Source organism: Corythoichthys intestinalis, chromosome 2 (assembly GCF_030265065.1).
Source record: "Corythoichthys intestinalis isolate RoL2023-P3 chromosome 2, ASM3026506v1, whole genome shotgun sequence".
NCBI classification, from domain to species: Eukaryota; Metazoa; Chordata; class Actinopteri; order Syngnathiformes; family Syngnathidae; genus Corythoichthys; species Corythoichthys intestinalis.
This window is the reverse complement of record NC_080396.1, coordinates 5,794,402-5,800,401: the sequence shown is the minus strand read 5'-3', so window position 1 is coordinate 5,800,401 and position 6,000 is coordinate 5,794,402. Positions and strand designations below refer to the sequence as shown.

General features: G+C 31.5%; 1 protein-coding gene across 1 annotated transcript in view; it reads left to right on the top strand.

Annotated features, from left to right (window-relative positions):
* The first annotated feature begins 1,662 nt into the window (after positions 1 to 1,662).
* LOC130912563 (beta-1,3-galactosyl-O-glycosyl-glycoprotein beta-1,6-N-acetylglucosaminyltransferase-like) overlaps positions 1,663 to 6,000 on the top strand; it is a 34,715-nt gene continuing 30,377 nt past the window's right edge. Inside the window, exon 1 of the mRNA XM_057830727.1 lies at positions 1,663 to 1,678. The gene's annotated coding sequence lies outside the window, so the exon portion shown is untranslated. The remainder of the gene's footprint in view (positions 1,679 to 6,000) is intronic.

Below are 6,000 nucleotides of genomic sequence, written 5' to 3'. Positions count from 1 at the left end.
TTATAAATGTAAGGCATGGCAAGGCAATTTATTTTTGAATAGCACAATTCAACACGCGGTGCTTTTACATCATCATAAAATCAGCAAGAAGTAATTAAAACAAAACAAAAATAATAATAATTTGAGATATAAAAGTACAAATAAAAGGATATATGGAAGTCACATTAAAATCAGCAAGACAGTTAAAAACAAACAATTAAAATAGGAAACGGCACAAGTCATGCATTGCCGATTTCAACATTTAAGGCAGTAAATCGTATGCTTATGTTTTTGGCCCTGGTTTAATGAACTAACCGCTTGAGACCACCTCAGATTGTTCGTTCCACAATTGAGGAGCATCCTAACAATATTGCAATCGACTATACAAATAGGAACAAATTAAAATGTAATTTAAATATAAATACTAATCCACCTTTAAACCGTTTTCATTAAAAATAAATTGTGTAAAAATATATCAAAATTGAAAATTTCACTTAAATCTTAATATATTAATTGATAAAAAAGTAGGGCTGTCAAAATTATCACGTTAACGGGCGGTAATTAATTTTTTAAATTAATCACGTTAAAATATTTGACGCAATACACGCACATGCCCCGTTCAAACAGGTTTAAAAGACAGTACAGAGAAATGCCCACATGTTAATTGTGTTTTATGGAGTTTTGTCGCCCTCTGCTGGTGCTTGGGTACGACTGATTTTATAGGCTTCAGCACCCATGAGCATTGTGTAAGTAATATATATTGACATCAACAATGGCGGGCTACTAGTTTATTTTTTGATTGAAATTTTTACAAATGTTATTAAAACGAAAACATTAAGAGGGGTTTCAATATAAAATTTCTATAACTTGTACTAACATTTATCTTTTAAGAACTCCAAGTCTTTCTATCCATGGATCGCTTTAACAGAATGTTAATAATGTTAATGCCATCTTGTTGATTTATTGTTATAATAAACAAATACAGTCCCTATGTACCGTATGTTGAATGTATATATCCATCTTGTGTCTTATCTTTCTATTACAACAATAATTTACAGAAAAATATGGCATATTTTATAGACGGTTTGAATTGCAATTAATTGCGATTAATTACAATTAATTAATTTTTAAGCTGTAATTAACTCGATTAAAAATTTTAATCGTTTGACAGCCCTAATAAAAACCTGAAATACAGACCAACTAAACAATGGAATCATATTTAAAAAAAAAAAAACGTCTGGTTCAAATAAATTTGTTTACTTTTAATTTAGTGTATTTTTTAAAAATGTATTGAAAAAAATTACTATAATTTTAAACACACAACATGTAAAACAGTCATTCATCTCCGCTACTGCTTATCCGGATGATAAAAAATAAGAAATAAATTGACTAAATGACTAAATATTTTATTTTAGATAAATCAGTGAAATTACGACGTTTAATCAGAACCATATAGTGTTTAAAAGAAACGTGACTTTGCACAAATAACAAATGAAATCAGAAATATTACAGTAATTACACTATTTACTTACATTACAATATCACTTAAAGAACTGAATGAACAAAAACAAGTCTTGAGTCAGGGTGAAACTCTATTTTGAAAAATTGCCAACAGGAAGTGTTCATCACTACTGGTTAAACAAAAGGCTACAATTTCATGAGTGCTCATAAGGAACAAAATCAATCAGCAGACACACAGGTAAGATGTATTTATTGATATAATTTCTATACATTGATTTACATTTGATCCATCTATTTTTCAAAATAAACTTTAGATGCTGTTTAATGGTAAAGTACTTTTATTGATTGAAGTTTGAGATGTTAAATACATTTTTAATTCTGTGGATCAGACAGTCCACTTTTGTTTAACATTTTATATGTAATTTAAAACCTTAACCCTCCTGAGTTTGTCTTATAATAAAATGTTTGCTTGTTCACTCAAACCGTCATTTTAAAATAATGCTAATCTTTTATCAGAAGTTTTATATTGTTGCTCAAAGAAACTAAATGTGAAAATCACTAATTTCTTGGGTTTATGATAACAGAGAAACTGACATTTTGAAAAGAATGTGTGTGTGCGCTCAAGTTTTTTTTGTTTTTGTCATGGAGGTAACCGAAAAAATTACTTTAATTACGAAAAACTGGTCTCACGCCTCCAATACTTTATTCACACCATATACACAATCTACACATGGCTATATATGATATATATATATGAATGAATGGCTATATGATAATTTATGCACGTAATTTTGGCTATGATAGGCAAATTATATATATATATATATATATATATATATATATATATATATGTATATATGTGTGTGTGTGTGTGTGTGTGTATATGTATATATATATATGTGTGTATATATATATGTGTGTATATATATATATATATATGTGTGTGTGTGTGTGTGTGTATATGTATATATATGTGTGTATATATATATATATATATATATATATATATATATATATATATATATATATATATATATATATATATATATATATATATATATATATATGTATGTGTATGTATGTATGTATGTATGTATAATAGGCACCTTCTGTAAATATGCTGCGTTCATGTGTGTTGGTAGATCTGCGTTCCCAAGTCGTTCTGATGTTCTGTAAAGTTGTAATGTGGGATAAAAACACAATTGTTAAAAAGTAGATTAGCCTGTTTTTATGCTCAGACGATGCTTCATCAGTTGAGTGACTGTTTGCTGCTTTTGTAGGTTTAACATTATCGTGCGCGTGCCAAACTGCCAATCAAAGTTGACAATGCAAATTCCATCCTCCTACCTTCTCCACAGATTAGTGCCTTATAAAGTGCCCTTCATTGTTGTTTGTTTTTACCTCCGTGTTGATGTTTGTCTTGTCGCCTATTCACATGAATTGTGAATTTAAATGGTTCAGTTTTACTCATTATGTATTAGGCAGTGAACTGCGGTAAACTACTCTGGTCGCGAATTGAGGTCGCAGATTAGCTAACTGGCAATGAAAACAATGACAATAGCATACCACACGAATGTTATTTTCAGACCGTGCCGTTGCCATCCGTAAAGCGGAAGTGGGACATTATAAACACACCCTCGCATACAATCCATGTGAATTCTGCTTGTAATTGTAATTGTCTACTTGTAATTGTTTTTTTTTCCCGGTAATCTTCCGTAAAAACACGTGTCGATCAAACACTGCTGCTACGGAACTTGTAGAAACGACTCTAGACATTAAGACGTATGAAGGATGTTTTCTATGGGGCGCCGTTTGTAAAGCAGAACATGTTGAAAATTACGACAACATTTTCTCACATTTAGCGCCGCACAGTGTTAAAAACTTGGTGTGACATTTTTACAGTCCCTTTTTTTTTTGCACACTTACAACACTATTTAGCAATTTAAATATTTAGTTTTAAATAATAAGTATTGGACTTGAATGTGTAAATCCACAACTAAATATTTATTTAAATCGTAAATGTTAAATGTATTTCCGAAATCTAAATCTGATATGTATATCCTAAATATTTATAATATTTAATATTTATTTTAAATTGTAATTTTATATTTATATGCTAAATCGTGAATATAAATATAAATAATAAATATAAATCTAAATACTAGCCGATCGATCCGGTCCAATCACGTCATTTTCAAAGTATCGGAATTGGCAAAAAAAACATCTGCCATGCCTTTTTTTAATATATAATTTTTAAATTAAATCATTTTCTAATTGTATTTAACATTACAGACATAATATGTTACACTCATCCAGAGTCTTTAGTTTAGGCTTAAGGTAGGGTTATCAACAATATCCCGATAACGGCGGCAATTAATTTATTAAAAAATGTGTCACGTTAAAATATTTAACGCTCTTAAAATATGCGCTGCACGACCCTCTCACTAATTGTCGCGCTCAATCTGTAATTACGCTCTTTTACCTATATAGAGTAAAAGGCAGCGCTAAATGAGTAGATTGAATTTTGGCAGCCTTTGGAGCCTTTCTTCAATTGGCTAAAACCTTTCAATCCCTCTCCCTATGATTAGAAATATCTTGGGAAGCAATGTGGGGAAGCAAGGTGGCAATTGATATTTGTCTTACCACCTTAAGTTATTCCCCTAAGCAGAGAAGATACATATATCCATTGGTAGCACCACGCAGAGTCATGGTTGTACTTCCCATCATGGTTCCACTTCCCATCATGCATTGGGGCATGGCTGAGGTATCATTTACTGAAAGCTCAACAAATACACTAGGTGGCAATATTTAGTCACAATATACAAAGTCACAAGTCTTTCTATCCGTGGATCCCTCTCACAGAAAGAAGGTAATAATGAAAATGCCATCTTGAGGATTTATTGTCATAATAAACAAATACAGTACTTATGTATTGTACGTTGAATGTATATATTCGTCCGGGTTTTATTCATTTTTTTCTTAATGCATTGCCAAAATGTATATGATCAGGAAAAATTATCGGGAATAGTTGGAATTGAATCGGGAGCAAAAAACAGAAATCGGATCGGGAAATATCGGGATCGGCAGATACTCAAACTAAAACGATCGGGATCGGATCGGGAGCAAAAAAACATGATCGGAACAACCCTACTAAATACTAAATTTAAATGTTAAATCTGGAAACGGTTGCAACTATATATTTAGCGTAATATGCAAATTCCCATGACTGGAGACCGGAAGTAACAAAACCTGGAGCAGCTCAGACTGTTTACGTTGCTTGAAAATGAATAAAACCTTCTCAACGGTGGCAGTCGGCTCTTAATAACAATATCTAGGTAAAATTCACATTTAGGAGAAAGCATTTAAAGAGTTTTAGTGGCACTTTTACGCACGAGCCCAGTAAAGTTACTATGAATAGCTCAAGAGGCGTCTCTGTTGGACTGGACTGGACAGCAATGTTCACTTCTCTTGAAGGGCAGTTGAACAGCTTTTGGATTTCAGTGTAATTTTACGAATATAATCCAGACGAGTTCGTCAAAACAACCATATCATTATTAACGCGTAACTGCAAGGGTAATTTTCGCATTTTTGGTGGGGGGGGGGGGGGGGGGGGGAGACAACTGGACAACATTGCTGTCCAGTCCAGTCAAACAGAGACCCCTCCTGGCTATTCATAGTAACTTTACTGGGCTCGTGCGTAAAAAGTGCCACTAAAACTCTTCAAATGCTTTCTCCTAAATGTGAATTTTACCTAGATATTGTTATTATCACAATGATTCATGTCCAAGAGCCGACTGCCACCTTTGAGAAGGTTTTCTATTCATTTTCAAGCAATGTAAAAAGTCTGAGCTTTTATTTTGTTACTTCCGGTCTACAGTCATGTGAATTTGCATATTACACTAAATATATAGTTGCAACCGTTTCCAGATTTAACATTTAAATTTAGTATTTAGATTTATATTTATTATTTATATTTACGATTTAGCATATAAATATAAAATTCCAATTTAAAATAAATATTAAATGTTATAAATATTTAGGATATACATATCACATTTACATTTTGGAAATACATTTAACAATTACATTTACGATTTAAATACATATTTAGTTGTGGATTTACACATTCAAGTCCAATACTTATTATTTAAAAATAAATATTTAAGTTGCTAAATAATGTAAGTGTGCAAAAAAAGGGACTGTAAAAATGTCACACCAGGTTTTTAACACTGTGCGGCGCTAAATGTGAGAAAATGTTGTCGTAATTTTCAGCATGTTCTACTTAACAAACGGCGCCCCATAGTTTTCTTCATACGTTTCCTGAAACAAAAAACTCTAAAAGACCAGTTGATGAATGAATTGGTTCAAAAGTGCAACTCTTTAGCATTCAGAGACACTGAAAGAAATGAATAAAAAACATTGTGGTGGTCAGTAAATGTTATGTTTATAGAGCAAATGCAGGGAAATATATATGGAATCACTCCATTCTGAGGAAAAAAATATGGAATCGTGAGAAACAAACAAAGAAATAAGAATCATAAGACATCACTAGTATTTTGT